General features: G+C 47.4%; 1 protein-coding gene across 3 annotated transcripts in view; it reads left to right on the top strand.

Annotated features, from left to right (window-relative positions):
* PTK2B (protein tyrosine kinase 2 beta) overlaps positions 1 to 23,854 on the top strand; it is a 138,786-nt gene that overhangs the window by 42,130 nt on the left and 72,802 nt on the right. Inside the window, exon 1 of one of the 3 annotated variants that reach the window (XM_072719530.1) lies at positions 2,524 to 2,748. The exons of the other annotated variants lie outside the window; for them this stretch is intronic. The gene's annotated coding sequence lies outside the window, so the exon portion shown is untranslated. Of the gene's footprint in view, positions 1 to 2,523; positions 2,749 to 23,854 lie in introns of those variants that run through there. 3 annotated transcript variants of the gene reach the window in all.

Below are 23,854 nucleotides of genomic sequence, written 5' to 3' on the forward strand. Positions count from 1 at the left end.
ATTCTTGGCACATGACTTGAAAATCTCCCATGGTCAATATTGTTGCTCTTCTCTCCAAGTGGAAAGACCTTATGAGGCTCTGACTGTAATCTTTTTCCTTCTGTTTTCCAAACTACTGTTAGCTCGTGTTTTCATGTTACCAACTTTCAACATCCCCCTCCCCAATGTACCCATGAGGATCATTAACTTGGACTTCTCATAATATTTTTTTTCTCTATTTGAATATTTTAGATATACTTCCTGTAGTCCTGGATTTTTCTTTTTTTCCTTTTAAAAAAATATGTTTATTTATTTATTCATGAGAGACACAGAGAGAGGCAGAGACATAGGCAGAGGGCGAAGCAGGCTCCCTGTGGGGATCCTGATGTGGGACTCCATCCTAGGACCCTGCAATCATGACCTGAGCCAAAGGCAGACTGTCAACCACTGAACCACCCAGGTGCCCTAGTCCTGCATTTTTCTATTAACTTCAGTTCTTGATTGTCTAGTCTATAATTTCCATCTGCTGAGCTTCCCTCAGTGATGATTGCCTACCTGAGTGGTTTATCATTCTGAATTGTGTGTGTGTGTGTACATGAGGGGGGGGGGAGGGGGCCCCCTGTACTTCTTCTGATTAAGCAAGTGTTGTGCGGAGTTGTGCTTTTTCAGAGGAAAAATCTGAATCACTTGTTACCACTTCTGGATTTGTTTTTATTTTAATTGCTAGGGTTAGGCTTCCCATCCCACATATGTAGAATGGCACAGGTTTGGGTTTTTAATTTCTTTCTTTTTTTAAACTGGGCCCTGGTGGACGTCAAGCTTTCTCACCTCCAAAGGCTGGTGAGCAGTGTTTCTGGTGCCCTTCTCATAATCACATCATCAAGGCAGCTGTTCATTCTCTGTGCTGAGTCCCTGCTTCTTGAGGATCTGCAGCTGGATGACACTACCCACGCATGCATCAACCCACAGCCCCAGCTCCCAAGGTGTCCATAGCCTTAATTTCCACTCAGTGCTCTAGATGTGAGACCCCTCTCTTTTCTAATACCTGCAAATTTCCTCTTTCCAGCTCTGGTGTAATTGCAATTATTTCTGTTATGACTTACCCAGCATTTCTAGATGTTTGGAGTGGGATGGGCCTCAGCCACATTAGGTCAATTTCTCACGGTGACTATAAACCACATGTTTCCACACAGGTGGAAGGTCACTTTTATTTTATCAATCAGCCAATGTCATCGAGTCAGCTAGATTCTAGGGTGAGAATCTCACAGTGCTGAGTAAAGAAACTCCATCTTCCCTGCCCTCCCAGAACTTAGCATCCAAAGAGAGAGACCAACTTGTGTCCAGTAGTCTAATAAATAAACGTAAATTTGCAATTCTGGCAAATGCTGCTAAGGAAAGGCGCATTGTTCTAAGGCAGTAGATGCTTCAAGCAGGGCCTAACTCAGCCATCAGTAAGGAAAGAAGAAGTCAAGATATCATGAAAACCAGAGGACAGCCTAAAAGAGGAGCTCATTACCAGGGGCAGGGTTGTCCCCAGGGCTCTCCCCAACCCCCACCGTTGCTGTATGAGCGTGATGACCTGGGAGCCAACTTTCTAGCTCAGGGTGATTAAACCTATAGGTACAGGCTACAGAGGCAGGGGTAAATGTGGGGGTGGGTATCAGGGGCAGGATTTCCCCTGGCTGGATGCCCTAAAGCGCTATGCACTATGAAAAAAAAAAAAAGGATGTGAAAAACTTGTGTGAAGACCATTGCACCTGGTATATTTTGACTAGCAGGAAGGAGGGACAGAAAGGTCAGAACTGTATTTCTTTTGCCCTCTGGGTCTAGAGAGGGGAATTTCTTCTTCCAGATGATAATCAGGAGGAAAGGGCCCCTCATTATTCTCTAAATACAACTTTTGGTCATTCAAATAGTCAGCGGAGTGATGAAGGGAAAAGTGATGAGGATTTGGCTTTTTAAAGGAAAAGAACCCTGGGCTGGGAGATGCAGGGCGCTAGCTCTCTCTCTGACTGCCTGGTGGGACCTTGCATAAGGGGCATCTGCTCTGGAAAATTAGAAGGTTGCTCTAAGGGAGCTGGAAGGACCCTTCTATCTCTGGGATCCAAGATGGGCTCCCCAGGGGGCATGGGGTGTTCATGAGGCCCCAGCTGCCCTGTTTTTCCAGGGTTCCCAAAGAGCTACAGCTCTGCAGCGCCTCTATACTCAGCTACCCTGGGCTTTGGAGGAGCCTCCCGCTCACCTCCCCACCCCTTACTTCCTGCCACTGATAACACCCACGATCCAACACCCTCCCTCGGGAATCTTTCTCCTCCTCACATCCATCTCCACAGCCAGCTCTGCCCAGTTGTGGCAAGAAAATGCAATCTCTGCTCACAAAACAAGAAGTTGAGTGTGCATCTTTTTGTGTTTTTGGTGTTCACTCGCCTGCCAGGATCAGGGTGGAGGGGAGGAGATGCCCAGATCTCCCTTTGGAACTTCCTTTTATGGATACAAATTGCTATCCAATCCGTGGTAGGCCTGTTCTAATCCAGGTCAGGCCCCGAATCTCCTAGAATCTCCTATCCATTCATTGACCGGGTTCATCATCCGGGAGGCAGGGCCAGTGGGAGTGGAAAAGGTAGAGCCTGTGGCAGTGCTGGGAGCCTGCAATTCCCAGGGTCTCGTCCCTCCTCCCCTCTCCCTCCCTCCTCCCTCCCTCCTCGGGGCCAACCTGATCTCTCCTCTCCACTTCCTGGGCGTGATTCACCCTCCGGCTCCTCCTGGCAGGTATGTGTCATTTCCTTATGCTGGTAAAACCTAGACTTCCAGGGCTCCCCCCTCCTGCCCTGCTATTACTCTAAGTCAGATTGAAAAAGCACCGAAACCCTGAAGCCCACCTCACCATCCTATTAGGGATTTATTGATGGGATGGATTTATCACCCTCGAGGGAGGCTTTCTGTGTATTCACTTAGGAATTTGGGAGGAGCTGGGGCCTTAGACTGTCCATTTCATCCTGTTTACTGCCACCCCTCCCCTGCCCCCCAAAACTGTTCTGCTCTCGCCTCACCTTCCCCCCATCAATGCTTTGGCCTTACAGGTCACCCCTTTGCAGCAGCCTGCCCCTTCCTGGGGAGACCGGTGGGTGGAAGCTGAGCCCTGGGATTGGGCAGGAGGGCCCCACATCGCGAGGCCGGCACTGCCATCCAGGTCAGGGCTTCTCTGTCAGACCAGAACGAGAGCCAGTGGCAGGCAGAGCTATTCGTGTGTGAAATCTAGAACCACTAGATGGAAATGAGGTTCAGTAAATGTTGGCATGTCACTGCTGTGCCAGCACTGACCCACTTCTTTGTGACAGAGCACACCCACGATGCCCACATGGCCAGAGTTTGGCTGGGAATCCTTGTTATATCAGCTCTCAAGGCAGCTCATCCAATAAGACCACTCCTGGTCCCTTCGTGGTGGAAAATGAGAGAAAGTACAGAGTATCCCACTGGCCCTGAGAGAAGAGTCTCCCTATTGGGGTAGGGACTGGGAGAAGAGACAGCTCATTCCATCAGGCCATGGTACTTCTGTGGTCTTGGATGCCACTCTGAGGGCACCATCTTCAACCAGTGGGACGGACCCTGCTGAAAGTCTCAAGGGGATTGAGGGATCTGAAGATCTTCTCTTGGGAGAACTATTTGAAGAACTGAGTAGTTTAGAGTAAAGAAAACCAGAAGGAGCAGAGAAGCAGTTTCCTCATGCTGATGGGCTCTTAGGTGAAAGAGAGATGTGTTTTGTAACATGTGTGTCCAGAAGGCAGTCCCAGGAAGTCACAGAGAAGTGTATTTGGGCTGAATATAAAGGAAGGCCTTCTTATCATTGGAGCTCTGAGCAATGGAACAGGCTGCTAGCATTTTGAGACAGCAAGTGCCTTATTACTAGAAGAATCCAGGGGAAAGGTGGCCGAGAGGGCCTCTCCTGCATAGCACTGAAGTCTGGACCACCTGGCCTCTGACGGCTCTTCCCACACAAACTAAGCCCGTGGAGTTTCTGATTCCCAGCTAACGCTGCCCTCTCTCCCAACTCCACGATGCTCCCGGAGCACACCTTCATCTTTCTCATCACAGACCCTCCCTGAGCAAGACAGAGCTGGGCTCTGTGCCTGGAGTGGGCTGTGTGATGGCTTTTGGCAGAAGCCCAAAGGGACCCCTGGCTGGCCCAGTCAGAAGAGTGTGTTGACTCTTGATCTTGGGGTTGTGAGTTCAAGCCCCTTGTTGGATGTAGAGATTACTTAAAAAGAAAATCTTTAAAAATAAAAAAAAAGAAGAAGCCCCAGAAAGGTCTACCACGTGCTGAGCTGGTACAGCCACTAAGGAAAGTGTTTCTGTTACATGTTTCTGTGGATTCTTAATGGTCATCTCACCCACCCCCGGTCCTGTGGGTCAAGATTACTCTCCCTCGTGCTGCAGAGGAGGAAGTAAGGAAATAACCAGACCACTGCAGGGCTAAGATTAGGCCCGGAGCCTGCCTTCCTGTTCCCGGCCATGGAGTGCCTGGGTGCCTTCAAGCTGAATCCTTCAGGCAACTCAAATAGCTGCCCATCGTTGTCCCATTTTACAGAGAAAGAAGCAAAGGCTCAGAATACCTGGAACTGATGCTGGCTGGCCAGGTCCGAGGACCCACAGGGGTTCCTGCAGAACCAGCCAAGAGGATCCCTGGTTGTGCTGTGCACAGGATAGAAATTAAATGCGAGCCAGCAGGAGGTGAAGGCAGAGTTGGCTGAAATGAGAGAGAGCGCTGGGACAGAGTATCTGGGAGACTCGGAAAGAAAAGGAGGGAGTCTTGTCTTTGTTCAGGGTCTGGGGTTTTTCTTGAGGATTGCAGGCTGGTGTACATGCTCTCTCAGGCATCCAGAACCAGTTAGAACAAAGACAAGGGCTCAGGTGCCCTTGGAGCCTGGGCATCTTGGTGTTGAGATGTCTAGTACCAGTGGCCTGGAATATGCCTATGATCACTTCCTCTGATCATTCTCCCCTGGTCCTTCCTTAGATGATATCCATCCTAGAGAAATCATTAGCTCCTTACAAGGAGTTATTGTTCTCCCTTACATGGATGACGTATACCGTTTACATCATGAGGCATGTATAAAGTGGGGGTGCGGTCCTAGAATGAACAGAAGCAGGAAAAGGAGCCCAAAGCAGATTTTTATGGAGTCCTTCAGTTTCCTTCTCTTGAGTACTGTGTTCTGTGACGCTCTAGTAAGGGACAGAGCTATGTCATACCTCCTCCACCAGGAGCAAGGGACATCCCACAGGCATGCAAGGAGGGGGCCCCATGTCCCCACAGAGCATGTGTACTGGGGGACTGGACCGGGGCCATTCGATTCCATACTCCTGGGTGAATGATGGCCAACTCCTTATATTCTAGTCCCATGCTAAATACATAAAAAATAAAAGTGTGTAAAAGGTATCTTCCTGGGAACCTGGGTGGCTCAGTGGTTGAGCGTCTGCCTTTGGCTCAGGGCGTGGTCCCTGGGTCCTGGGATTGAATCCCACATCAGGCTTCCTCATGGAGCCTGCTTCTCCCTCTGCCTGTGTCTCTGCCTCTCTCTCTGTGTGTCTCTCATGAATAAATAAATAAAATCTTTAAAAAAAAAAAAAGGTATTTTCCCAGTTTATAAGGAGCCTACGGTCCAAAAGAGTGAGCATAGCATGCTCACAATAAGCAAGGAAGGAAAGCTTTATGACACAGATGGAACTGGAAGTGTCATAAATTCACTCCTTTTGCAAAAAGGAGCCTTAGATAGGCAGACATAGGGGGACATGGATATAAGAGTCATTACATTCTGTGCCTCAGGCACCAAACAGAACTGCACCCATAGATTCTTGAGCTCCTATTAAGCAAGCATGATTAGCCCTCCCACTTTCTCTACCTATCCGGGGATGGGCCAATCCCAAATAGAACTTTCCAGCCCAACTTTTTAATCCTCCAACTTGATGAAGAGCCTCACCAGGCTCCAGTTGACTGGTGAAGGTTGTAGGTGACATGGGATTCCCCGTCCAGCAGCTACCAATTCCCGTGGATTCTATCTCAGACATCTCCCTTTGTCTCCTCTTTATTTTTTTATTTTTATTTATTTTTTAAAATTTTATTTATTCATGAGAGCCACAGACAGAGAGGCAGAGACATAGGCAGAGGGAGAAGCAGGCTTCCTGTGGAGAACCCGATGCAGGACTCCATCCCAGGACCCCAGGATCACGACCTGAGCAGAAGGCGGATGTTCAACCACTGAGCCACCCAGGCGCCCCTATCTCCCCTTTATTGTAACCTCCTATCCTGGGCAAGACTTCACTTCACTTTTTACCTGTTTGCCCGCATTCCCTCTCAATTTTGCTGAGACACTCCCTGCCCACCTCCCCCTTACAAACCTATCCAAACATCCGTGCTGCCCTCCCCAATCAGATGAGGGTACTCCTTTCTCTCCGACTGCTCCCATGTGTGTAATTTGATTTGTGCCTCTCCTGTGGCACTCGCCACACTCTGCCCTGTGGAATTCATCTATGGACGCAGCTGCCTGTCCAACTAGGTCCTTACGTTCCTGCCTCAGACTTTGCTCACCTTTGGATTCTTTGTCCTGTCTGCCCAGTTGGCGGTACTCACTGATGTTTGTTGACTGATAATGATCACTGTCCTTGTACCTCAGCCTCAGGCTGAGGGAGGACAGAAGGAGACCCTGGAAAAGTAGCTGACATAACTTAACCCGAGGCGGGCGTGATGAAGCACATGCTTTCTATGGGGGGAAGAAAAAAGACAATTTCGAAAGAAGTGGGACCTGCCAAAGCCCTGGCTGCTTTTCCCCACAATCTGAAAAAGTCCTATGTTTCCGTGAAAGATGGTGTGGTGTGCTGGGTAAGGAAGTACTGGTTGATGACAGATGTGCCATTTCCTAACTCTGACATTGAGAGAGTTATGTTAACTTCTGTATGCCTTAGTTCCCTCATGTGTAGCATGGCAGGAGAATATAGGACTGACCTTTCTGTTTTGTTTTGAGAATTAAGTTAGTCTTTGTGGCTAGTACATTAAAAAGTCCTGAGAGATGTCTATTACTGTATTGTGTTGTATAAGATATTATTTATTTGGGAGACAGAGAGAGTACAGGAAGAGGGAGAGGGAGAAGCAGATTACCTGCTGAGCAGGGAGCCTGATGTGGGGCTCGATCCCAGGACCCCAGGATCAACCTGAGCCGAAGGTAGACACTTAACCAACTGAGTCACCCAGGTGCCCTAGATATCTATTATTTTAAAGTTATCATTACTAAAAGCTTACGTCTCCTAGAAGGCAAGAGGCACACATCTGAAAATTAGGGAGGCAGGAAATGCCCCTCATAATGGGGACCGTTGGGCCAAATGGTTGGAAATCTACTTTCTGTCAAAGGCCACAAAATGACCCCCTGGAAGACTGAGATACGGGATACAGGAATGAGAGGCTGCAGAGTCCAGAGAGAAGGATTCCATTCCAAACAACCACCCCAAACATGCCTTATGTTTTTATAGTATTCCCCGTTGATACTGCCCCAGGAATATGAGAACTCTGGCCATCACCCCTGGCAACACCTACCACATCTCTTCTTTACGCTGCCTCGTTCCAAACATTCCAACGAAGCTTCTCAGATGCTTTTTCAAATAAGACAGTGACCCACCTGACATTCCACTTCCTACCATCTGCGATCTGCGGGAAATATGAAACCCAAAGAGGCAGGTCAAGACTAGGAACTTGAGTCTTAAGGATTATCCAAATCATATTCTAGAAGATCTCCGGGCACTCCTTTCCATCCCTGACCCTAGAATTAGTGCAGCCTCCCTGAGGACAGGCACCCTCTCAGCGCCTCCTACCCCCTTAAATCTCTCCATCTGCCACAATCTGAATGTGTACCCCCCTACAAATTCATATGCTGAAAACCTGCCTCCCAAGGTGATGGTGTTAGGAGGTGGGGGCCTTTAAAAGGTTATTAGGTCACAAAAACAAAGCCCTAATGAATGAGACCAGTGCTCTTATGAAAGAGACCCTAGTGGGCTCCCCTCCCTCACAGAGGACGCAAGAAGGAAACTGTACCCTGGAAGAAGGCCCTCATCTGACCTTTTTGGCACCCCAATCTCAGACCCCTAGCCTTTAGACTGTGAGAAATAAGTGTCTATTATGTATAAGCCACCTAGTCAATGTATTTTGTAGTAACAGCCCTACCATCTCAAGTGTTCTCGGGCAGGTCCACCTGCCCCCTGGGGGAGAGGCTGTTTACTTTTTTCCAGGGCTTTGGACTAATTCCCATCCCTCCTCCTTCCTAGCACCGCAATGTTTTCTGCTAATCTAGTTTGTTTCATAGTAAAAGGTACAGTCTCAGCAGGCAATATCCAGCTTCTAGATTTGGGTGCTCCGGGTCTTGAGGTGGCAGGCCAGCCTTTGCCTGGTTAAGTTGAGGAAGTCTTTCTACTGCCTAGACCGGGGCCTGCCAGAAATCCTACAGGGTTCATTCATTGTAGGCCAAGTTCAGGGCAGGCAGACTTCTAACCTCCTGCATTTCTCCCTCTGTTACCTAATCTCACTCCTGAGGAGACAGTTCCTGAGCAGGAGGTTCCTCTGCAGGTCATCCTTTGCAATATGCAAATAGCTTTGACTGAGTCTGTATCCCCAAGGGTGGCAGGAAGTCCCATTTGAAACTTCTGAGCATGTACAACAGAGGCTGGGAAGTGGTCCTGCCAGTTTGGGTGGTCCATCTCAGGTCCATCAGGGGGTCTTTTTGTTCATGGGTGTGTGTGTGTGTGTGTGTGTGTGTGTGTGTGTGTGTGTGTGTGTGGAGAAGAGAGGAGAGGATGCTGCCGGGCAGGAAGTGAGCTCAGGGACTGTGCCAAGGGGACTGGGTTGCTACTTTTAGTAACACTGGGTGCACAGAAGAGGGAAGGCGAGGCTAGATGGCAGCTTACTGGCATTTGAATCCTCAGTTCAAAGGGGTAGAAGTTCCCTGAAAACAAGATTGGAAGTCCTCTGGATTAAAAAAGAAGAAATATCAAAATAAGGCGACAAATATCATGATGTATTTTAAATGTTTATTTTCACCAGCTAATAATTTTAAACACACATACACAGAGTGTCTTCATGAATGGACTCATTAGGAAATAACATCAGGGGCCCTTTATCCTGTGTGCCTGAGCCCAAAAGCCCTTGTAGGCCTTGGGAGTGACCCAGGCCTCTCTGAGAGACCCTGTCAGAAACATAGGGAGGCTAATGGGGGACCTATAATTCTGACCTGTTACAGAGTCCAGAGCATGTGTTCTGGAAGGCAGAGATGGTGAGGGGCTGAAAGAATCAACCATGTGAGTGTCTGGGCTTGTCCAGGTGTCCCTTCTCAACCAGATATCCAGCTAGGCAGAGACACTTGCCCCTGCAACGAGCATACAAGGCATTGGTGGGGAATCTCTCGGCAGGGTCTTGTTGACTTCTCATGTGGAGCTGGGGGACTAAAGCAGGTCCTGCTGAATGGGACATGGTGGAGTCAGGCTCAGGTTGGGCCTCCCCGGTGGGTGGGATTGGCCTTTCTGTGGATCCAAACCCACACTGTTCTTATTACTAGGTGTAGGGAACTGGAGACCATCATCTCATCCTGGTGGTTTTCATGAGGACTGATGCCTGTGTTGGCTTGTTTCCAAGGGAGATAAGGAATGGGAACAGCTTTTCCCCCAAATAACTGATCTCTCTGCTTCCCTCCCACTGAGCCCTCTTCTCAGCTGGGCTTTACCCTTAGCCACTCATCCTTGGCCTGCCATGCTTCATTCTGTGGGAGCCCCCCATCCCTGACACCTAACCAAGTTCCTCCGGATGATTTTCCATCTGCTTATCCCCTTACCTTGCCCATTGGCTATAAACCCCCAGCTGGCCCTGCTACATCCAGAGATGAGGTTAAACTCCCTCCCCTATTACAATAGTACTGGATAAAGTCTGCCTCCTGGCTTAACTTTATCTGGTGCATTTTTTTTCTTTGTGACTGCACCTGCATTCACACAAACTGTTAACACAGCATGCTTCACAACACTGGTTCTGTTGGGTTGTCTCATTATCTCTCCTGTACACTGAAAGGCTGCTGGGAAAGGCTACTCAGGTCTGAGGAGAAGAAAGCCATCTGTCAGACCCGGCCATGGAACCTGCTTCAGGGAAGAGCTGAACGTTGTCACTGAGGCAGGCTGCAAGTGACTGAGGGGCCATGCTCTACTCTGCAGCCAGCCAGCTCCGTATTATGTCCTGGGGACTCTAGAAAGACCCACCAACTGCCTCAGGCTTGGAAGATGGAGGAAGGGAACTGGCAGGGTGAGAGAAGAAAGGTCCCCAGGAGTGTCTCCCTTCTAGGCTCTTCTCTGCTCCTGTCCCTTGGCAAGGGCTGTTCTAACCTTGGTTCCTGCAGAAGCACTCTGTCATTAGAGGCGGTTCTCAGCATATCTATTTTGGAGCTGCAGCTGGTTGCTTCTCAGAATAAACAGAGCTGTGATATTGGGATAAAAGAAGAAAGGAATATCTTCTCTTTATGCCCGCCCTCTTCTCAATGTTTTCCAACCTCCACTTCCCTCTTCTTGAAGGCCTTGCCCTGAGGCCCTTCCCCTTCACTCCCTGACCAGTGGCTCCCCTGCTGCCATCTTGTAATCATGAGATCCCCCCGTCACCAAGCACATAGGGGCCCCTGTTCTGGCCGGTCCCTGTGCTAGGCTCAGGGGCTCCAGGGCCTTCAAAGAACTCAATGTCGAGCAACACAGAGTTCATGTATTAAGGATTTGCATCAGAGAATGTAAGAGCTGGTCTAGCCCCAAGTGAGGGTTTGGATGGAGCAACCAAGATCCGTGCCGGGGGATGTGCTGTGCTTGGGGTCTCAGAGCTCCTGGCAGGTAAGGAAGGAGCTGAAACATTTTGACCATGCAGCTTTCCTCGCACCTTTACTATGTCATGACCAGAATGGTCGTGTTGTACGACAATCACTGAAATGGGAGCCTGATGCTTCAAGGACAGAAAGAGAAATCAGACTATTGTTTGTTTTGGACAAAACAGATGTGTATTTTTGGACTGAAATGGCTTCCGTGTGGGAGCAAGGCAATCAGGGATGTTTTCCAGATACTTGGGTGTGGAAGGGTCTGGTCATTAAGGAGCAGATGAAGAGACTTGTGTATGTGGCCCCATTCGACATCAAACTACTAATGGTCCCTCATTTTGCCTTCCACCCCAAGTGGGTTCCCATGATTCCCCACATGATTGTGCAAGCTCTCACCTCTGTTTTGGTCTCTTTGGAACCCTTCCTTCACTGCTTTTATCTGTCAACCTGCTGTGTGGTTTGACCCACATGGGGTTACAGAAACAGGGTGTAAGGAGGTAATAGTCTGCAATTTGTGCACGTTTCCTCAGAAAGTTCTTTCCATTGGGGCCAAGAGCAGTCAGCTTCACGTCTGTTATACTGACCTCTCAGCCTATGTGTGGGACCAGCTGGTTTCCCCTGTTACCTGAAGCAGCTCTGAGGAAAACGGGGTGAACCAAGATGGCTGTAGTGGGTTTCCTCTCTTGCTTTTGTCTTTATTTTTAAAGATGAAGCTGTGGCTAGACTCTCAAATTAGTCTTTAAAAACCTCAGTGAACGGCTTGGTAGCAGAGCTGCCAATGTGGGGGTGGGTGACCTGTTACCTAATTCTGTTTCTTTGGGAGACTATTTAGGACCAGGAAGGAGCTCTGCTCTGGACATCTCTGCTGGGTGAGAGAGCTGGAGGTATGAGTGTCAAGGCCAGGCAATGGAGAGGGTCCTGGCTCTTCCATGTGCAGCAGAAAGGGGCAGAGGACCAAGAAGGGGAGTTTCAAACTGAAGTGAACTTAGGCTTGTGACTCAACTCCATTTCTTACTCCTGTGACCTTGGGCTGCTGATTTAGTTAGTGCCTTTGAGATTCCATTTCCTCATGTGTAATAAGGGGATATTAATAGTACCTATTTTTAAAAAAATAATCCATTCCTTAAATCAATGCATAATTTATTGAGCAGCTCCTTGTGAGTACTGGTCCTGGGTCAAGCTACAGTGGTGGGAAGGCCTCTGTCCTCATGACACTCATGTCTTCTGGTAAGGGTACAGGGTCTTATGTTGACTATAAGAGAAAAAAAGTATATATATATATATAAATTCTTATAAATACATATTTATAAATCTATATAAATATAAAACATCATAAATATTTATAAATATATAAAAATATATTACTTTATATATGTATTTATTAATATATATGTTTATGTTGTATAGATGTTTACATTCTTATATATTTATAAATTTATATACGTTTTATAGATATAATATATAAAAGCATATTTATTTATATATTACTGTATAATATATAAATATTTGTATGTAATATATAAATAAATATATTTTATGTTTATATTTATAAATATATTTTATATATTTGTAAAATTTATGTTAATTTATACATATACATAAATTCTTTTTCTTTTATTTAAAGATTTTATTTATTTGAGAGAGGGAGAGCAGAGCAAGAGAGAGGGAGAGAACACGAGTTGGAGTGAGGGGCACAGGGTGAGGGACAAGCAAAACACCCCATTTAGCAGAGACCCCAATACTGGGCTCAATCCCAGGACCTTGAGATCATGACCTGAGCTGAAGGCAGACATTTAACAGAATGAGCCACCCAAATACTCCTGTAAATTCTTATAGATATGTAACTTAACACCATGCTTGAAACACCAAAAGTGCTTGATAAATGGTAGTTATTGTATTCAACACTGGAAATGTGGTATAAATGGTCAGGCAGAGAACAAGAAAAAGTGTTTTCATTTGATATAATGTTTAGTTTCTTCCTCAAATTTATAGCTCTCCTTTGGTTAAGGAGAGTGTTAGTCTCCCAAAGAAACAGAACCAATAGTATATATGGATCTGCAACAGCAAGCTGGAGACCCACGAGAGCCCATGGGAGAGTTTCAGGATGAAGGCCAACAGGCCCAAAACAGGAAGAGCTCAAGTTTTAATCTGAGTTCAAGAGGGAGGGAACTGTCAATGCCACTCTTGAGAAGGTGTCAGGCAAGAACAGTTCTCTCGTGTTCAGAAGAAGGTGAGCCTTTTTGTTCTAGTAGACCTTCCCCTGATTGGATGGGGCCCACCTACATTAAAGAGAGCAATCTGCTTCACTCAGTGTACTGATTCAAATATTAATCTAATCCAAAACACCTAGAAACACCCAGAATAATCTTTGACCTAATATGGATACCCCATAACCCAACCTAAGTGATACATAAAATTAACCAGCACAGGGAGCCATAGTCAGAGAATGCCAGAACTGAGAAAGCCCTTGGTGGTTGGGGTGGGTAGTTGAGCAACCACCCTGTCCCTAAGGGAAGAGTAATCCTGGCTGGGGTTGGCACTTGTGACGAGATGCAAACTATTTGTCCCAGTGCTCAAGGCATTCCAAAGACATGTTTTTGTTAGTTTATACTATGTTTTGTAGATTTATGACAACATTTAAAGTTAAAGAGTTCACATTAAAAATTTGAATGTCTAGCTTCTCAGGAAATAAGTGGGCATGTGGGGATCAGGTTCCGCTCTCACATGGCAACTATCAGCAGAGGCACCATGAATAGTAGTAGGAAAACTCCATCACCTCCAACTAGGGAGTAGTCAAGCTGTCAGAAGAATTAGCCTTGGGTGAGTGTCTGGAAGAGGACCAGCAGCTCCATGTACCTATCATGTTTTATAAGTTTGTACCAACATTTAAAAATTAGAGATTTCCCATTCAAAATCTCATGAAAAACTGGAAGTGGTCACATGGAGGTGAGGCATCCTTTTACATCAGGGTCCTATATTCTCCTTCAAGTCTGACCCTCAGAAATGGGCCTTAAAATGTGATCAATCTTCCAGAGCCATGGAATCATGAAAAGCCTGATTCTTAACTTCTGGGGCACAAGAAAGGAGCTGGGGTATTTAGACAGGAGAAGAAATGCTCTAAGGGAACCAAGAACTGCTTTGAAATAGCTGAAGGGTTGTCATATTGAACTGGGATTGAGTTCATTCTGAATGTCCCCAGAGGCTAGAGTCCAACCAGAGACCAACAGCTGGAGGAAGTCAGGTTTGTGGTGAGCACAATGCAGACTTCTCTAGCTCCTTAGAAGTAGAAAAGCCTAGTGCATAAGACAGTAAGGCCCCATGGCTGAGGGGCTCATGAGAGCTAAGAGAGGCATTCCATTGTCAGACTGCAAGTTGACTGGGTCAGAGGTTCCAAACCTTTTTTTATGGGTGGTACACAGAGACAATGAAAATGTTTGTACATAACACTGGGAGATAGACAGAAGGAGATGTGACCCCAGAAGAGGTTGCTCAGGGGCCGAGAGGTAAAGGACATGGTAGGCTTGATTTGAGGAGATGCAGGATTTGTTTTAAGAAGGATTTGTTTGAAGGTGGGCACTTGACGGGATGAGCACTGGGTGTTATTCTATATGTTGGCAAATTGAACACTGATAAAAAATAAATTTATTAAAAAAGAAGGATTTGTTTGATAAGACACACAGACACAGAAATGATTCATGAAAGAAGTTTATACTCACAAGCCCCAAGAAACAGGAGGCAGAGTGTGCCAAGAAGGACCACATAGAGAAGCTCCAGTGTAGGTCAGGAAGCCCAGGGAGAGGGGCAAAATGTGGCCAAGAGCTTCTAGTGTGGTTTCCTTGGGAAGGGATGTTGAAACAGGAAAGGCAGGTCTAGAATTAGCCAGTTGGGATCATTTGGCAGGCTCTGGGGCACAGAGGCTGTCCCTAGTAGTCTGGTACCTGGCCCTGGGGTGATTAGAGCAGGTGGTGGGTAGCCCAAAGAGTGAGACTCCAAAAAAAGGAGGTGATCGGGGGTTCTGGGGGCTCAGATTGGTTGGTTTACATACGAAAGTCATGCTCTCCAGTCCCTCCAGGGTCACCAGCAAGGCCCCACAGGTCAAAGTGCTAAGCACAGAAACTAGAAAACATGGTTATGACAGGGCCCTGCCCAGATGTCCTGAGGGGGATCCATTTCTCCAGGTGCACCAGGAAGATGTCTCCGTGGCCATCCAGCCTCAAGATGCTATGGTCAGCACATCCGGCCAGAAGCAACCTGAGAGTCCAGCCTTTCTCTCTCTCTGTACAGGAAGGACTCTAGGCTCAAAGAGGTGAAGTGACTTGGTCGCAGTCTCAGGGTTAGTTGAGAGTGACTGTCCTATGAGGGGAAAGGGGCTGGAAGGAACAGGCACAGAGTCTTCACTGTGAGCGTCCAGGACAGTATGACATGGACTAGGAAGTGCCTCTAGCCTGCAGCACTGGGGTTCCCAGGGCAGTGGGAGTGGATGAGCAGTGTAGTCCCTGCCAGGACAGCTCTCCCGGTTCCCCCCATCCTGCCCTGGATGCGCAAACAACACTTAGAGCCAGAAACAGCCTGGGTGAGGAAACCTCACCTATGTCCCAGATGCCCAAGCACCTGACTTGAGCAGCTCATTTCCCTCCCTGGCATCAGCCTCATCGACTGTGATGCATTCGTTCTCAACCTGCAGTTAAAATAAGGATTCCCATTCCATTGTCCCCACCCCTGACCATTTATTCTGATGAGTAGATCTTGAGTAGGCCTCCTGTATTTGCATGCCCCTGAGAAGCATCCGGGGTTTGGAAACCACCAGACCAGGTGATCTCCTAGACCCCCCTCCAACATTAAATCCTACACCATTCTGATCCTCTGGCCTGGTCCCTGCAGAGGGATGATGAGCACTGCACCAGGAAGGCAGTGGAGTAAAAATGACTTCTCAGAGTTTACAGCTACCAGGTAGGGGAGATGTGGGAACTAGAACCCAGATCTCCTGCCTATGTCAGGCTGCTCAAGCTGTGCTCACAAGATACCGCAGCCTCGGTGACTTAAACAGCAGACCTTTATTTCTTGCTGTTCTGGAAGCTGGAAGTTCAAGATCAAGGTGTCAACAGGGTGGGTTTCTCTCGAGGCCTCTCTCTTGGCTTGCGGATGGTGGTCTTCTCACTGTGTCCTCACACAGTCCTGTCTCTGTTTGCAGCTGGCGTTTCTTTGTGAGTCCAGGTCTCTTCTTTTTATAAGGACACCAGATTGACTTAGGGCCCACCCTAATGGCCTCATTTTACCTTAATCACCTCCTTAAAGGCCCTATCTCCAAATGCAGTCAATTCTGAGGTCCTGGGGATTAGGACTTGAACATGCAAAGCCTGGAAGCCTGCCTGGTGGAGCTGTGTTCTTTGCTCTGTGTCATGTACACCTCCCCTCATGGGTCTCCTTTCCCCCACTCTAAGTGACACACTTGGCACTGCTCCCCACCTTCAGTGAACCCTACACCTACCAAGTGTACCATGTCCATCTGTGTCTGGTGCAGTCTTCTGCCCATGTGACCTGTTTGTTTCCAGCAGGGCCATGGGCCAGGGCAGCAAGCAGGGCAGCCCATGCTCTGGGTTCTTGGCACACAGCCATGTGCAATTAGACACTTGATGATGGTGATACTGATGGTGATGTTGACAACCAAGAATAGAACCCAAGAGTGGGAGGTTAGTCTGCTCAGCTGGTGCTGTGGGGACCAAGGGGGCTGTGGTTGCCAGCCCGGCGCAGGGATGAGCAGGGACCAGGGTTCAGAGTAGACTGAGTGACCAGTCAGGAGCCACATCTATGATTGTAAGACTAGGGGAGAGCATCTTGGGGGATGTACCTTCAAAGCCTATATGCAGCTCTAAAGTCCTAAGAACCTAAGACTAGACCCCGATAGAGGGGAGCTTCAGGGCCAGGTAGGCCTAGGCAGGCCCAGGGAGGCTTGACTGCCCCCCACCCAGTGCTCCCGTTGGAAGACTGAGTAGCCTCTAGAGATGTCCAGTTGCCATCACTGATGGCAGCCTAGTTCATCCAAACTGACTAATATGGGTTCCTTGAAGTTGGCATTAAAACGTGTGTGAACAGCAGGTGGTCTCCTCGTATGGAATGATCTAGGAACACCCCATCCCACCTCAAATTATCATGTTTCTCTGCAGTCTAGTGTTTAGAACCAGGACTGGCTGTGCAAAGCAGGGGTGAGGGGGTTGCAGCTCATGCCTGGCAGCTCCGGAGGCAGGACTAGCACCTGCCAACAGCAGTTGTAGAAAGACTCTTTTTTACCACATCATAGGAAGAGACTCTCTGATACTAAAAATGGTTCAGAAATGGAACAAATGAGTTGTATTTGATAAGAACAAGTCCCTGTCGTTGAAATGTTTGTGTAGACGCTCGAAGCAACCAGAGGAGCACAGACAATTTGTGACCATGACCAACACTTGACGCTAGGGTTTCAAAGTTTGCCAGGTGTTGTCATGTACGTTATTTTTGTGAATCTTCATAGCAGTTCTAGGGAGGATATAGTATTAACACATCCAACTTCTGTGAGTGAGCTCTCTGAGGTTAGGTTGGTTATGGGATTTATCCCAGATGTGTGGATTGGGCAGGATAGCCCTGGAAGATGTGCTTCTTCTACTCCTAGTGTGGCACAAACTTGCCCCTTCTGGAAGTCTCCTTTGGCTGCCAGTTGAGAGGCCTCAGTTCCAATCCTTCTTCTGTATCCTGTTGACTGTGAACCTTCACCTTTTCTGAGCCAGCGTCCCCTGCCCTATGAAGGGGCAGTACCACCTCCAGAGAGAAGAGGGAGGAGACAAGGTATGTGCTTTGTGAACTGCCACTTGCTACTGCATGTGAGGGAAGATTGTCTACTTGAGGCCACCACTGAAAGTAGACGTCCTGTCTACATTCTGGGCAGGCAAGCGTTGGGCTCAGGTTGGAAGAAGCCTCTCCCAAGACGGCAGTCCATGGTGGGCAGGGTGAGGTAAAGATCAGAGAGGTATTAAGTGTGGGTGTGGAAGGTTCTAGAGAACGGAGGCCTCCTCCTCTGTGAACCTCTGTACCTGACTGGTGTCCTCTGCTTGGTCAGTATGTAAGGGACCACTTGGACTCTTGGCACCTGCCAGGGGATTTACTCTGGGTAACAGTGCTACCAACAAAGACTTCAGCCCTGTGGTTGTACCCTTCAGGGGGGCCCCTGCCCTGTTCCCCACAATCAAAAGTTCAGCTCTGTATCTTTGGGGAAGTCACTGAGCATTTCTGGCCTCATCTATAAAACAAAGGACATAAAAAAAAAAAACAAAAAAAAACACAAAAAACCCCAGATCGTTTATAAGCCCCTTCAGCCTTTGACTCTCACCAGTGATGAGTTTGTCATTTCTGTTGCCTTGTTTTCTCTGATAATATCTCTGATAATATTATCTTTGATAATATCTCTGATAATATCTTCTTTTTTTTTTTTTCTCTGAGCTTCTAATTTCTCCTCCAACAACCCAGGGGCTTTGTGTGGCCAATGATTTTAGACCCCAGAATTTGAGATCCAAGCAGGCACTTTGGGAAGCAGCTACTCTGGTCCTGCCAGCTTTACCTTGCTATTCAGGGTCCCCTGAAAAGTGTTTTGGGGGTTCTGCAAACATTGAAGCATTTTCTGCCAGACAATGCAGAGTTAAACCACCTCAGGAAGGAGGCTATCACGTTTAGCAGTTTGAAATATTCATGCTCAAGACTGTGTTGGAAACACATTCCTATCCCCTCATCTCTTCACTTTCTCTGATGAGAAACCTGAGGTCCCCGCAGGTGAGGGGACTTGGTCAAGTTATTAAAGGATCATTCTGGCATTGAAGTTGAATGTGATTCAAAGGGGTTAAATATTATCGTCTTTGTGTGTGTGCACATAAGGAATGAGACCCAGCTGTGGACACAGGGCCCTCCGGCCTCAACCCTGTGGGACGGGAAGGCCCCAGCGCTCCCTCCCCCTCCCCTCAGCCCCTCACCCCCTCCCTGTCCTCTGACACTGAGCACTTTCTGGGTTCTGCTGCGCTCTCTCCCTCCTGCCTCAAGCCTGTGGTAAAGCTGTGGAGAAATGGGTTGCTGTTCTTTTTTCTGACTTCCTGTATGCTTCGGAAACCTCAATGAAATAAGATTCAAGGCAGAAAGGGCTGTAGACTGTTAGATCAAACACAGACTCATCCCCAACATGGCGGGCAGCCAGATTCATGACTTCCACAGGCCCAGAACCCCAGATGGAGGCTCCCCGCTCCCCACCAGGCTGCCGGGGAACACCCTTGGCCCAAAGTAGGTGGCGGGCACCTCATTCTTTTCAGGTGTGGCTCAAATACATCTGTTCAGGTAGCCAAAGTGACTTTTGAGAACTATGCATCATTGAGGCCAAATCAGTTTAAAAGGAGAACTTAATTACCTTTCTAGTACAGCTCATTTATTTTCTCTATGTCTCTCTGCATACAACCCAGTGTCAGCCATGGCGGCGTATCTGTGTAGCAAGCGTGCGTGCGTATAATCTTCAGAGTGATTAGACCACTTGGGTTGCCTATGCCTGAGTGGTCTCCTTATCAATTACCTTTCAGGGCAGACAAGAATCAATTTAGGAGTAGAGCTCTGCGCCTCAGTGACAAGGCAGCAGGCCTATGGGGCAATGCCCTGCATTGCTTTTTTCTTTTTCTATTCCTTGTTTTTTTTTTTTTTTTTTTTGATGGCACATTGCTGAGCTCATAAACCCCCATTCTCAGGGCCTCCTACTCAAACAATGCCCCACAGTGGAGCCTACAGGTCAGCTCTTCCCCACCCCGCCCCCAGCCTGGCCACCTGGCTGAGTTTCTAAGCTTGACTTCAGGTGCATGAAACCTTTCCCTCCATAGCTCTTTTAAAAGGATCACAGTAAAAAAAAATAAATAAATAAAATAAATAAATAAATAAAAGGATCACAGTAAGGATGCCTGAGTGACTCAGTGCTTGAGTATCTGCCTTTAACTCAGGGCATGATGAGGTCCTGGGATTGAGTCCCTCACTGGGCTTCCCACAGGGAGCCTGCTTCTCCCTCTGCCTGTGTCTCTGCCTCTCTCTGTGTCTCTCATGAATAAATAAATAAAATCTTAAAAAAGGGATGGGGGTCACGATAATTTTGCCTTCCTTCAGGCTCAGAAAATTTGGGGTTGGGTTTTCCCTTCATGTTTTATTTTGGTTTTTTCTAGCCGGGGAAGAGAAAGATCCTCCTCCAGTTGGAGTACTGGCTGGGAAGGTAGCAGGAGAAGGGCTCTAGGGTGGGGGTTTCCTGCCACTATGCTCAGCATTCTCAACCATGGCTAGAGCTCTAAAAGACCAGAGGTCCCCCCCCCCAATTTTTTGAGCTCTGAATAACTGAAACCACCTGTTTTTTCCCTTTCTGTCCATTTCCCAATAATGGACTTGGGTAACAACAAGAGAATGAAACAGAAACCACTACTGTGCTCTGTCTGAAATGGGAGCCTCAGAAACACCCAGGACAGTCCTGTATTTGAGAACCGATTGTGGGACGCCTGAATGGCTCAGTGGTTGAGCATCTGCTTTCATCTCAAGGCGAGATCCACCGTCCTGGGATCGAGTCTCCCATTGGGCTCCCCATGAGGAGCCTGCTTCTCCTTCTGCCTGTGTCTCTGCCTCTCTCTCTGTGTCTCTCATGAATAAATAAATAAAATCTTTAAAAAAGAGAAAGAGAAAGAACTGATCGTAACTCTGTGTGACCTGTCCTGGTAGTGAGAGGCCCACAGCCAGGAAATCAAGAGACCTTGGTCCCAGCTGAGAGTCCTCCCATGTCGGCCTCTTTGAGACTCCATTCTCTCCAGTGAGACAAGGGCCAAACCTGCTTTCTCCACCTGCCCTCCTCACCCCTGCTGTCCACAGGCGGCTGGACCCAGCCCCAGAGGTCTCCACTTACTTGGGTGGGACCGAGCCTTGCAATATATCCATCTATTTATGTCTCCATGGTTACAGAACAATTATTCAGATACTTGCTAAAGTGGTAAGACAGACTTTAAGAGGACTACAACAATGGGGTTTTGCAGTAGGGGAAAGAAATAGAAAACAAGGAGAAGTAGGGATTTATAGCCAAGGAGCAGGGTAGGGGATCAGTGGATGGAAAATTGCAATGAGTGTAGGTTAATTCTTCTCTAAATGGACCTAATAAAATTGCTGCTGAAGGCAGGCCAGGGTAATCAGGTATTACCAGGGGGGTGGGGATGGAAGGGGTAAGAAATTTGATCAGATATTAAAATGATCCGCTGTAGAAGGTGGGGAGTTCTGGCGAGGCCCACCTACCAGGATTCTTGCTAAAGATAAGCTCCATGAGGATAGACATGGAAGCCAAAGCTTAGGCCTAGTCAAGCCGAGGACTCAAAGGAGCCTTCCTGAAATTTGGTCAAGGAGAGAGTCTTTGTCAATATATATATACTGATCCATGTGCGCACGGCCAGAGTGAGGAAGCCATGGGACCAGGCGCTGTTTGAGACCATGTCTCAGGTCCAACAGTCCATCCTTTACATGATTAGAATCTAGAGCCTCAGGGGACGCCTGGGTGGCTCAGTGGCTGAGTGTCTACTTTTGGCTCAGGTCATGATCCTGGGGTCCTGGGATTGAGTCCCTCATTGGTTCCTCGCAAGGAGCCTGCTTCTCCCTCTGCCTATGTCTCTGCCTCTCTATGTCTCTCATGAATAAATAAATAAAATCTTAAAAAAAAATCTAGAGCCCCTAAGGACAGTACCCTGGGGATGTCTGTGGGCTAAGCGGGCCTCCTTCATGGGCAGCCTGGGACCCTGCAGCAGGGTATGGGGGCAAAGAGCCTGCACCCAGTGCCCCTTGGGACTCCATCTGAGCCACAGCTCTGCTCTCTGCTGTGTGGACTTCAGGAAGTCACTCCATTCAGCCTCACCTTCCTCATCCCTGGGATGAAGGATAACCATACCTACCTTTTAGGTGTGTGTTAGGATGCTCGTTATGCATGTGAGGTGTTGGCCCAGGGTCAGTCTAGGAAGTGCTGTGAGTTCTCTGAAGGGAGCCCCTTGGTGAGAGCGCAGAGCTGGAGGAAGGAAGAGGACACACGCTCAGGGTCTCAGGGCGCAGCGGGGCAAGGCTCCCAGCAAGACTACTCTCTTAAAGGATTGTCTGCAGCTAGAGAAAACTCTCTGTAAAACTGGGGTTCTCTTGGCAGATTATATTGACATTTCACTCTACACGATTCACCCCAATACTGACTGTAGAAAGGACCCAGAAGTCTGGATTTCCAGGGCCTGTTTGCTTTGGGGCCAGAGAATTGGCCACTCTCTGAGCTACATGCAGAGTGCAGAAAGAAGGACTGTGTCACACAGGGAAGTCGGAGTGGACAATGGAGAGAGGACTGGCTTCCAGTTTTTAATATATTTAACCTATTTAACAGAAAAAGAGCTGAAGATCTTTTATCTCTTTGTCCTTCTAAATATAAATGTACTTTGGGGCACCTGGGTGGCCCAGTTGGTTAAGCGTCTGCCTTTGGCTCAGGTCATGATCCCAGGGTCCTGGGATCAAGCCGCACATGGCACCCAGCTCCCTGCTCTTTGGAGCACCTGCTTCTCCCTCTCCCTCTGCCTACTGCTACCCCTGCTGTGCTCTCTCTCTCTCTCTCTCTCTCTCTCTGTCAAATAAATAAATATTTAAATGTAGATGCATTTTTCTGTCATTATGACCAGTATATAAGCTTCACTCCCTGTAACTGCATATTTTTATACAAATATTTTCATGTATTTCTACTGCTTATATTTTAATCATAGAGTTGATCATTATCGATAGTGCCTAGAATACCCTGTACCCCAAGCAGTGCCCTGAGGATTTTGTTCTGATTTTACTATCTCACTGCTATAAATAGTACAGATAAGAACATCTTTGTGCAAATGACCCATGCTTTCCCCCTTTAGATATACGGGTTGCATTTCCCAAAGTTGGGAGACCAGGTCTATATGTGTGAGTTGCTTTATAATTAACCAGCTTGCCCCCAGAAACCCAGTTTTGAAGCAACAGGTAATTGTACCCATTTCATTTCAAGGCCATAAACATAAGATTTTATTATTTTCTCTTGGTATCTTGGCTTATTTAGTAGATTTGTAGTGGTACCTCAGAGTTCTCATTAGCATTTTTAACTCCTGAGGATTTTTCCATCTATTTTTAATTTCCTCAAGTCTTTTCACACACAAGTGGCATCCTGTTTGCTTGACAGGGCACCTAAATTGCTGTTTTATCCAATTCACATTAAAACGATAGCTGACTGCTGCAATGTACAGATGGGGGCCATCATCGTGTTTAACGGTTTTGCTATCTGTTTACATAAAGCAAATTTGTGTACTGGATTTGTGAAGAGGAGCAGATTGGGGTTGGCAGGTGGAGAAGCTTTTTCAAAAGGATGTTTTGGCTGTTTTCAAGGTAATAGATGAGGGAGACAATTGTTAGTACTGGGTTTGTCCTTTCTGGCTGAAAAAAAAAGTGCTCAATTTTTTTTTTTTTACTGTCAATTACTATTATCAATTTTTAACCTGTTTATTAAATGTGTCCTAAGAGATAACTTAAAAATAAAAGTTGACATTGCCATCATTATCACATATTAATATATCAAAGGTTGCATGGCTAGGAACTGATGAGCTAACATATAAGTTTTTGTTTGAGCAGAATAGTAGGCCCACACAGAAAAGCAGTGTTCATCTGAGCTATCCTGTCCGGCACAGAAATAACCTGGATGTGTGCAGACAAAGCCCAGAGGGGTGGGTTCACTGATGGAATTTGAACTGTAGGCACAAACTTGCATTTGTTGGGTTAAAATGGGAAATCTGAGTTCTGATCCTGCCTCTGCCACTTAAGAAAGGTGAGCCTAGACAAGCTGCTCAGTTGCTTTTTCTCATCCTCCAAATGGGAGTGACTTCTGCTTTGGGAGATACCAGAAAGATAGCAAAAGTGCAGTACTCTGGAAAGTATATGATCGACACATGTAA

The sequence above is a fragment of the Vulpes vulpes genome, chromosome 9 (assembly GCF_048418805.1).
Source record: "Vulpes vulpes isolate BD-2025 chromosome 9, VulVul3, whole genome shotgun sequence".
Classification (NCBI taxonomy): domain Eukaryota; kingdom Metazoa; phylum Chordata; class Mammalia; order Carnivora; family Canidae; genus Vulpes; species Vulpes vulpes.